At 32.4% G+C, this 9,645-nt stretch overlaps 1 pseudogene; it reads left to right on the top strand.

Annotated features, from left to right (window-relative positions):
* The first annotated feature begins 6,067 nt into the window (after positions 1-6,067).
* Positions 6,068-6,685, top strand: LOC149567152 (mitogen-activated protein kinase kinase 9 pseudogene; annotated as a pseudogene).
* Positions 6,686-9,645: the final 2,960 nt, after the last annotated feature.

Genomic DNA, 9,645 nt, shown 5'->3' with positions numbered 1-9,645 from the left:
GCTCTTTTTACATTGGCCCTTCTTTTTAAAGAATAGGGCAAAGGGAAAATTTTTAGAAAAAGAAAACATTCATGAATGACTTATCAAATAGTTGATCCCTCACCCATTTGTGAAAGATCACATAGGCCATTCTTTTGAAAAGAATAGGGCAAAGGGAGATTTGTATAAAAGAAAACATTCATGAAATGTTTATCAATGATTGAGTCAAAAATTCAAAGTGAAAATGAATTCAAGCTTGTCTATAAATTCCAAATGTATTATGTATATTTCTTTTTTCAAATTGTTTGTGTTGTTTTATTGAAGTTCTAAGGTAAACGTAATTAATTTGAACTTGTGTATCACACTAAGCTTCATCTTTTTGCATTTCTTGATTTATTTTTCAAGGTTAACAAATTAACAAGAATAATAAATTTTATATCTTTCCCTTTCTTGAACTTGTTTTGTTTGTGTATACAGTTTACTTCCTTAATTAACAAAACGGTGTCATAGCCGATTAACATTTCACTAATAATTGTATTTATATTTTGTGAGGCTACTACCAGTAGTGCTAACTGCTATATCAAGTTACGACCGTAACTTTTTGATATATATATTTGCACATTTAAATATTTTGAAGTGTCAGATTCAGTAACATGCAAGACAAATTAAATATTTTAAAAGCCTAATTTTCTATGTATTTTAGTTTTTTCCCGCCTTTTTCTATTTTTTATGGAGACAAAGTGAGAGAGAGAAATGGAAAATGGAACTGTATTTTCTTTTTATCCGTTCTTTTCTTCTTTTGTCCTCCATGCAACGCACTTCGTTAGAATATTAATGGTTTTTTTTTTTTAAATAATAATAATCATAATGTTTATATTATGTAAGAATTTTTACGTGGGATGATGTTTTAAATGAAATAGAATAATTTAGATAAATGAAAATGAATTGTTTTAAATATTTTATTATTATTATATATGGTGACGTTTTAAATTAAATGAAATAAAATAATTTAGATAAATGAAAATAAGTTGTGTTAAATAAATATTTTTTAGTATTAATAAATTTTTAATTTAGTTTAATTTAATTATTTTTTATTGATTTAATAAGAAAAGAGTTCAGCTGAAGATTGAGTATGTTGAAACTTAGTTCAGCTGAAGATTCTTATCAGTGTGATGTTGGTCAATCAATCATTCTATACACAACATTCTGGACTTGACATGTGCACATAGATCAAGACCCTATCGATGGCCCATCACCATTGACAGATGAAAAGTTAGGAAGAAAGAAAGGTAAGCAAGTTACTAAAGTTGACAAGGGTAAGAAACTTGTTCTTGAAAAAAATTTATTTTCAAAGGTGCTTGTTTCAAATGTGGTAAGGCTGGACACCAAGCCTTTGAATGTCCTAATGTGAAAGTTGACAAAAAAAACTTAGTAGTAAAAGAAGAATAGAAAGTGGAATCTTCTGATGTTGATTTGGCTTCACCAAAAGTTGGACAATCTCTTTTAATGAGGAGAATCATGTTTTCTAATCATGATGTTGAACCAGTACAAAGAAGGTGAAATGTCCCGTTGCAAAATTTATATGATATTTAAAGCCTCTAATTAGATTTTAAAATCAAACAACCAACATTTCAAAAGATCAACCAATTTCTCAATAAAACCCAAATTAGTTATGCCCGAAATAGTGCCAAAAACTTCACAGCTTCACATATTATTAATAAATCTGAAAGTAGACATTTTTACAAAAAAAATTCCAACATAATGGCCCACAAAATGACACTTCTAGATGTATATAGAGTTTACATAACAGCTCCCAAATGGAGGACAAAAACAATGCTCATCGAGCTCCCGAAAATAACACAAAATAGCTCGAAAATACCACAAAACACTAATAATCTATTACAAAAGTATAACCATGACCCAATACCTATATTTAAATTTCTACAATACAATAGCAAACCAAACTGATATAAAATACTCAACCGAAAACACCAAACTCTTATAATAAACACACCTGAAAACTCACAAATTTGCACTGTTCAGCACAAGGGTAAACTCTGCATGAACTTTCACATGGAATGGGATCAAAATACTATCCTTAGCCTGCCTAGAAACCTGCAAACTCCTATCCTTGGGTCTCCTTCTCCACAGGTTTGGCAGCCTCTGAAGAACAACGAAGCAATGAGCAAAAATCAAGTTCTAGAATGAGCCCGAAATGCCTCCAAATCCCTTTAAAAGAGGGAATAACCCTAACTCATGACCAAGAGGGGTCAATAATACATATTTTAATAATAATTTTTACTTATTAGTCCATTGGTTTCCAAAGATTAGCCCCTTTTGCCGAAACTTCACTTTTTGAGCTAGCTTGCCTTAGCAAAAGTTATTATTTTTAATTATTTGAAAAGGGGACATGACAGAAGGAGCTTATTCTAAACTATTTGTAAGTATGGAGGTAAATAATATAAATTAATTATGGATGAAGGTAGTACTAATAATATTATTTCTAAAGAAATGGTTAGGAAACTTGGTTTGAAAATATTCAAACCTCCTACTCCTTGTGGTATCAGCTAGTTTCAAGATGATCATTGGGCGCAAGTTAGAGAACAATGTCTTGTTAATTTTAGTATTGGACCTTTTAAGGATGAAGTTTAATGTGATATAGTAGACATGAGTGCTTGTTATATTTTACTTGGAAGCGCTTGGCAATTTGATAAGGGAGTTATATGTGATTACAAAAAGAATACAATTACATTTGAAAAGGATGGTAAGATATTTGTTTTGATTCCTTTAAATGATGAAGAAGTTATCAAAGAGAAGAACTTGATTATTTTTAGGACTTTTAGTTTGAAGACATTAGAAAATAGAGTTGATTTTCCTACTATTGACAAAAAGTTATCTGATCTTGAGATTATGAACATAAGTGGAACAAATAAAATTTCTATTTAGATGAAGGCATGCAATAAGAGTGATTCATTTGATAGTAGTAGTTATTGTAGAAGTAGTGTATTTGAGATTTCTCATGATATAGTTGATTGTAGAAGTGAGTTTGGACACACTTTTGTGTTGATTGATGAAGAAGATTTGTGGATTAAGAACGAGCACGGAGTTTATGTTTTGAATTCTTTCAGATGTTCATAATTCCTTTTGGAACATTTTTTTGTCACCTTGGGTGTTTGATGCAGGAGCATCCTTGGGCTATTGGAAATCTTTCATCACCCATTTTTTTTTGTTTTATTATTTTACGGTTACCTATCTGACAGTTTATATTGGCAAACTCTTGTTTTGTTGTTTCTAGATTCCATGGGCTTACCTTCATATGGTGAACATATCATGGATCATTACCCTAAGTGTGCAAAATCATATACATGACATTTGGAAGTCATTATGCTTCATCTTCTTGGGTGTTATTTTCCTACATTGTTCTTCAAGCGATGCCTGGTATTTAATTTGGCATGGTTCTATATGTTAGAAATGTTTAGAATGGGTAAAAGCACAGATCTGTGTCACTATTTGTGATACCAAAAACCTGTTCTGGTCAAATCTCATTTCTCTATCAAAACTCAATTTTTTTCAAAAACTAAAAATACCCTTTTATAGATCTCAGACTCAATATCATCATTATTTAATTTTTTGAGTGTTTTGATTAGTTATAATATGTTACAATCTCAAAATATTATAAGTTGATATTTCAACAATTTAGAAGATGCTCCCTCAAAAAAGGAAAAAAAATAGTAAATCATATCAAAAAAATTAAAATATTATATTTATCTCTAGAGGAGAGAATCCTCTTCACGAATATGTAATTTTTTTTCAAGAAGGTATAGATTTGATAGGGAAGTTTTGACAGGAGGAAAAAACTGTTGGATTCTGATAAGGTCGAACTTGAGTACTTATAACAAAGAAAATATACATCAAAAATAATTATTTCTTTTTTTGTTCACTAGCTATACATGTGATCTATAAGATATTTTCAAATCAGCACAAAAAAAGATGATTTGCATATACTTGTTTGATGAGAACTACAACTTATATTTTTTATAGTTAAAAAAAGGGACTTCAAAATAAAATAAAATGAATAAACTCTTACTCAAAAAAATTATAAAAATTATAGGCATAAAATTCATCCAATTCTACACATTTCATCAGTTTACATCATCTTCATATTTTAAACACAAATACAATTTTTCTTGTCATTAATGTTGAACTTTCACATTCTGATATCACGTTTCTTTATAAAAGGTGACATAGGTTTGTGCTTTTACCTGAATAATTGAGAGGGTGTAGGGTGAATTAGTTACTAAAGGTCTTTAAGTACCACTTGAACAATTAAACACAAACAGTCACTGTTCTGCTTGTCTTGTTGTTTCTTGGTCTCTATTGTAAAACTAACTTCAAAATTTAAGTTAAATTGTATAATGAAAACATTATCAAATGTAAAACATATAAAGTAATCAACACACATTTGACACTAGGATTTTACGTGGAAACCCAATTTGGGAAAAACCACCAGCAACATGTCACTAATTTTCACTCTTTTAAAGTGAGCCCTGTTAGGAGCTAATCTTGTTAAAGGTTAAGAAAACACATTGTTAAATGTGACCTTGTTAAAGGATTTAATCATCTAGTTAGAAGTGGCTTTGTCAGAGAACTTTGATCATTCCATTTGGAATGTCACCTAGTTAAAGGATTTACACAAACTGTTAATTTTTCAAATGATTGTAGGTCAACCTTTGTTAAAAGGATTTCAATAGAAAATGTTTACAATGATTATAAAGAAAATAATAGGTTTGATCTGTGTGATTACAAATCACTTTTGTAGCTTCAAATCTCTGTTCGGTCCTTATGCTAACTTTACTAATAAGCCTTCCATTAAAAGCTCTGATCTTGACTTGCTTGGAAACCCGTCAACCAATCAATCCACTCTTTTCAACAATACTTAAGACTTTTTCTCATATTCATTGATCAATATCAACATCATCTTTGCAAGCTTTCTCCTTTAGCTTTTCATTCACTCACGCACTTGTGCATTTCTAATCCACCTTTGTCTATATGTGCCTCTTGTAGATACTTGCACTCTTTGACCAATAATTTGTTCAACACTGTATCTCTTTAAATATACAATTCTTTCTTTATCATTTTCCATCGCCACTGTAGATCTTAGGGTTTACGATCAGGTTCAATTCGATTCATTGCATCTATCCATCTTCTTGATCATCCTCTAGAAACTTCTCTAGAATCCATTTGTTAGGTCTTTACGTAATCCTCTCCTTTAATTTAATGATCCAAATCATCAATCTTATCTTCAACACAGTTTACAACTCCCAAGAAATCAACTGTGTCAGCTTGATCTCATGATAACCTTAGGTGGTCCACATCCTAAGGAAGAGAAAAGAAATAGTACTTATCAATCAGTAAGGGGGGAAATATTCTACCACATTTAAAAGAGACTTGTTTTCCAAAAATAATGGTTAGAAACAAGATTCAAATTCTAATGCACTAAAAACATCCATTACTTTTTAAAAAAAGATATAAAAGATAGTACGCAAAACATGGGCCCTTTCTATTTTTCCCTAAATTTCAACTAGCTTATATATATACAAAGCCGAGAGTTATCAAGGCTTTAATTTTTAGAGTATCTAGTTCTTTTATCAATTATTAAATTAAAGCCTCTAGAAATCTCAACTTCCCTATAAATATTGTAGAATATATATAAGCTAGTAGGGGTGTCATGCCCACAAGGAAGAAGTAGAGAAATATTTGTTGATGATTTTTATGTCCAATAACTTATTTCGTATTCATTATACCTTATCTATGTTCTCATCCTCATTCTCTATATTATCTTTCTCCCTCTAAGTACTCTCTTTTACTCTCACCCCTCCCTCCTGTCATCACTAGTTCTCCCTATATACCCTCTCTCTCTAGACCTCATTTCTCTCATGGTAACTCCCTTCTATGATTCTCTCTTTTACCCTAATCACCCTATGGAATAATCTCCCCTACTCTATTGTCACCATCTATGCTCTTGTTTAACCTCATGTGTCTCCCTCTCTCCTAACTAATTACTACATTTCATTCTTTCCTATACCTCATGTCACCATCTCTGCTGGAGTACATGGACGGAGGCTCTCTACAAAGCTTCCACGAGCAGCTCAACAAAAGAATGACGGAGTCTTTCTTGGCTAAAGTTGGAAGAGATGTTTTGGAGGGTTTGAAATATCTACAGAATGAAAAGATTGTTCACAGAGACATCAAGCCTGCCAATTTGTTGGTCAAGTTGAATCCATTTCATGTCAAGATTGGAGACTTTGGGATGAGTAGAATTGTTTCAGAGATTGCATGCAATTCATCCACTGCAGGAACATATGCTTATATGAGCCCCGAGAGACTCGACCCTCAGACCTATCGGAAAGGAGTTGGCTGTGATGATGCTGATGATGATTACTATAAAGGTGATGTATGGAGTTTGGGAGTAACATTGATGGGATGTTACGTGGGTCATTTTCCATTTGTACAGCCGGAACAAGAGAAGTCACTTGATTGGTTAACACTATTGTGTGCTATTTGTTTGGAAGATGTGCCCACTTTGCCTCCCACTGCTTCTTCAGAGTTTCAAACCTTCATTGGATGCTGCCTGCAAAAAGATGTTGGCAAGAGATGGACTGCTTCTCAGCTCCTCACGCACCCATTTATCAGAGATCAAGATTGAGCTCTTTTGACATTGGCCCTTCTTTTTAAAGAATACGGCAAAGGGAAAATTTGTATAAAAAGAAAACATTCATGAATGACTTATCAAATAGTTGATCCCTCACCCATTTTGTGAAAGATCACATAGGCCATTCTTTTGAAAAGAATAGGGCAAAGGGAGATTTGTAGAAAAGAAAACATTCATGAAATGTTTATCGATGATTTGAGTCAAAAATTCAAAGCTGAAAATGAATCTGAGCTTGTCTATACACTCCAAATGTATTATATATATTTCTTTTTTCAAGTGTTGTTTGTGTAGTTTGATTGAAATTAAAAGGTAAACCTGATTAATTTGAAATTGTGTCTCACACTAAACTTCATCTTTTTGAATTTCTTGATTTAGTTTTAGAGGCTAACAAATTAACAAGAATGATAAATTTTATATCTTTCCCTTTCTTGAACTTGTTCCAGTTTGTGTATATAGTTGTAATGACCCCATCTTTTAGTCTTCACGTTCTCCAAAGTCTAAGTGGAGCATAAGAGGAAATAAAATTAATTTCTTATAAATTTATTAAATAAATTAAAATTAAATATTAAAAGGTGACTTTATATTTAATTAATTTAATTAATTATTGTATTACAAGGGAGAAGCTTCTAGAGTGTGTATTAATTATTAGAAAGGTGGAAGCCTCTAGTAATTGAATTTTCTAGAAGCACAATTAATTTTCGTTATCAATCCAGGTGATGCCAGCGAGGGAAACAACAATAATAGCGGCAATGATAATGGAGGCCGAGACAACTTTAATGGTAATAATGGACATGATAACAATGGGGATGAGGTTGATAACTTTAGAGATGTTGCACACCCAGCTCAAACAACCAGCTTGAGACCTCTTCTATCCACCTTCCCACCCAAAGATCCAGTTTAGTTGATTAATGAACCACAGATTACAGAGTTACAGGATTAGTTCAGGAGGGATTGGGAGGCTAGTGAACTAGAGTTTTAGGCAAACATTTCTCTTAGAGATTACATGGACTTTAGGATGAGACACATACCCAGATTAGGAGGAAGAAGTCAAAACCTTGAGTTGAGAAAGAAAGTAGACATAACAAAAAACAACCATAAAGAGGAACAGGTAGACAAAAACTACCAAAAGCCAGGGGATAGACAAAATACTGGGAGCACCAATCAAGGCACTGTATCTTGACCAACTATGCAGTCTCGAGCTCTAGCTCTCCCATGGTCTCTACCGTGACAATCTTCAAATAAATATCTTTTGGAGACGACTCCTTTTCACTCTTCCTCTTGTCTGATCTCCTTCTTTTGCTCGGGCTCTCAGTAAGATATTCCTTTTTCTTTGGAACAATCAATTTTGAACAAGATATACCTGTTAATAAGATTTTTTAACTATCATTTGTTGAAGTAGCCTGCTTGTCAAGAATTTCGGTAATCTTTTCCTTCTTCTTATTGGGAGGGTGGTGTTTCCAATCCACATCCTATTCATCCTATGTCTCTCGAACATCTTCATGGAATGATTATAAATCATAAACATTACATACTAGAGAGATGTCAATATGTTCTAGTAAGCTAACTTCATAAGCATTATCATTGAGTTTTTTGATGAGTTCGCAAGGCCCAAAATTTTATAGTTCAATTTATGGTATGTGCCTGTACAAAACTGTTCATGCCTCAAGTAAACCAACACAAAATCACCTTCAAGAAATATTTGTTGTCTTCGATTAGCATCTGTAGCAATCTTGTAGCTTGCATTAGCCTCTTTTAATTTTTGTGTCACATCTTATTGGAGTTGGTGAAGGTGTTAAAAAAAAGCTACTCCATCATCACTTATGTCTCCCAATGGAAGTGAGAAAAGATCTAGAACATCTTGAGGGTTCCTACCATAGAAAATCTAAAAATGAGATTTTCTCATTGATATGTTAACATAAATATTGTAGGAAAATTCTGCCTTTGGCAATGCCAATTGTCATTTCTTGAGCTTCTCACGAACAATACATCATAATAAGTTTCCCAAGCTCTAATTCACTACCTCTATTTGCCCATCTGTTTGAGGATGATAGGCACTACTAAAATGTAACTTGGTTCCCAATTTCTTCTAGAGAGTCCTACAAAAATGACTCTAGAACTTAGTATCTTTCTCAAATGTAATGATCTTGGGAAGACCATGTAAATAGAAAACTTCTAAGAAGAATAGTTTTTCTATCCTAGTTACATCATTATTCTTTTTACATTCAATAAAATGAACCATTTTTGAAAATCGATCAACAACTACAAAAATAGAATCATTGCCTCGTTGAGTATGTGGAAGACCCAATACAAAATTCATACCTAAATCAATCCATGCTTTCGTGGGTACTGGTAAAGGCATGTATAGTCCTATATTTTATGAATTTCCTTTAGCAACTTGTCATACTTTACACCTCGCCACATATTTAGTGATTTCCCACTTTATACTAGACCGATAATACTTATCTTCAACTAAGTTTATTGTTATTTTCTTGCCAAAGTGTCCAGCTAGTCCACCAATGTGAAATTCCCCGATAATATTTTCCTGCATAGATCTACTTGGTATACATAGTTGTTTACCTTTAAAGAGGTAATAATCCTACATAAAATAATCACCTCTTACATGGTCTGAGTTACCAATGTTGAAGCCTTTAGTTATTCTACAATTTCACAAAAATCATCATCAATCTCATAAAAAGCTTTAAAAGCATCAAAACCAGTGATTTTAGTTTCCATGGTGGTTAATAGTGTAGCACACCTCCTCAAGGCATCAAGAACTTGGTTTTTTTTCCAGACTTATGTTTTAGATCAAAGGTGTATCCCTGTAAAGAGAATACCCAGTTGGCATGTCAACTATTCAACTTCTTTTGAGTATAGAGATATTTTAGAGCAATATGATCAATAAATAACACAAACTCTTATGGGACCAAACATTTCGTCCAGTGCCTTACTCCTTG

The sequence above is a fragment of the Cupressus sempervirens genome, chromosome 3, assembly GCF_028749045.1.
Source record: "Cupressus sempervirens isolate cs-2001-9-10 chromosome 3, ASM2874904v1, whole genome shotgun sequence".
In the NCBI taxonomy this organism is placed as follows: Eukaryota; Viridiplantae; Streptophyta; class Pinopsida; order Cupressales; family Cupressaceae; genus Cupressus; species Cupressus sempervirens.
Note: the sequence above shows the minus strand (reverse complement) of the source record. Positions and strands in the feature narration are given on the sequence as shown.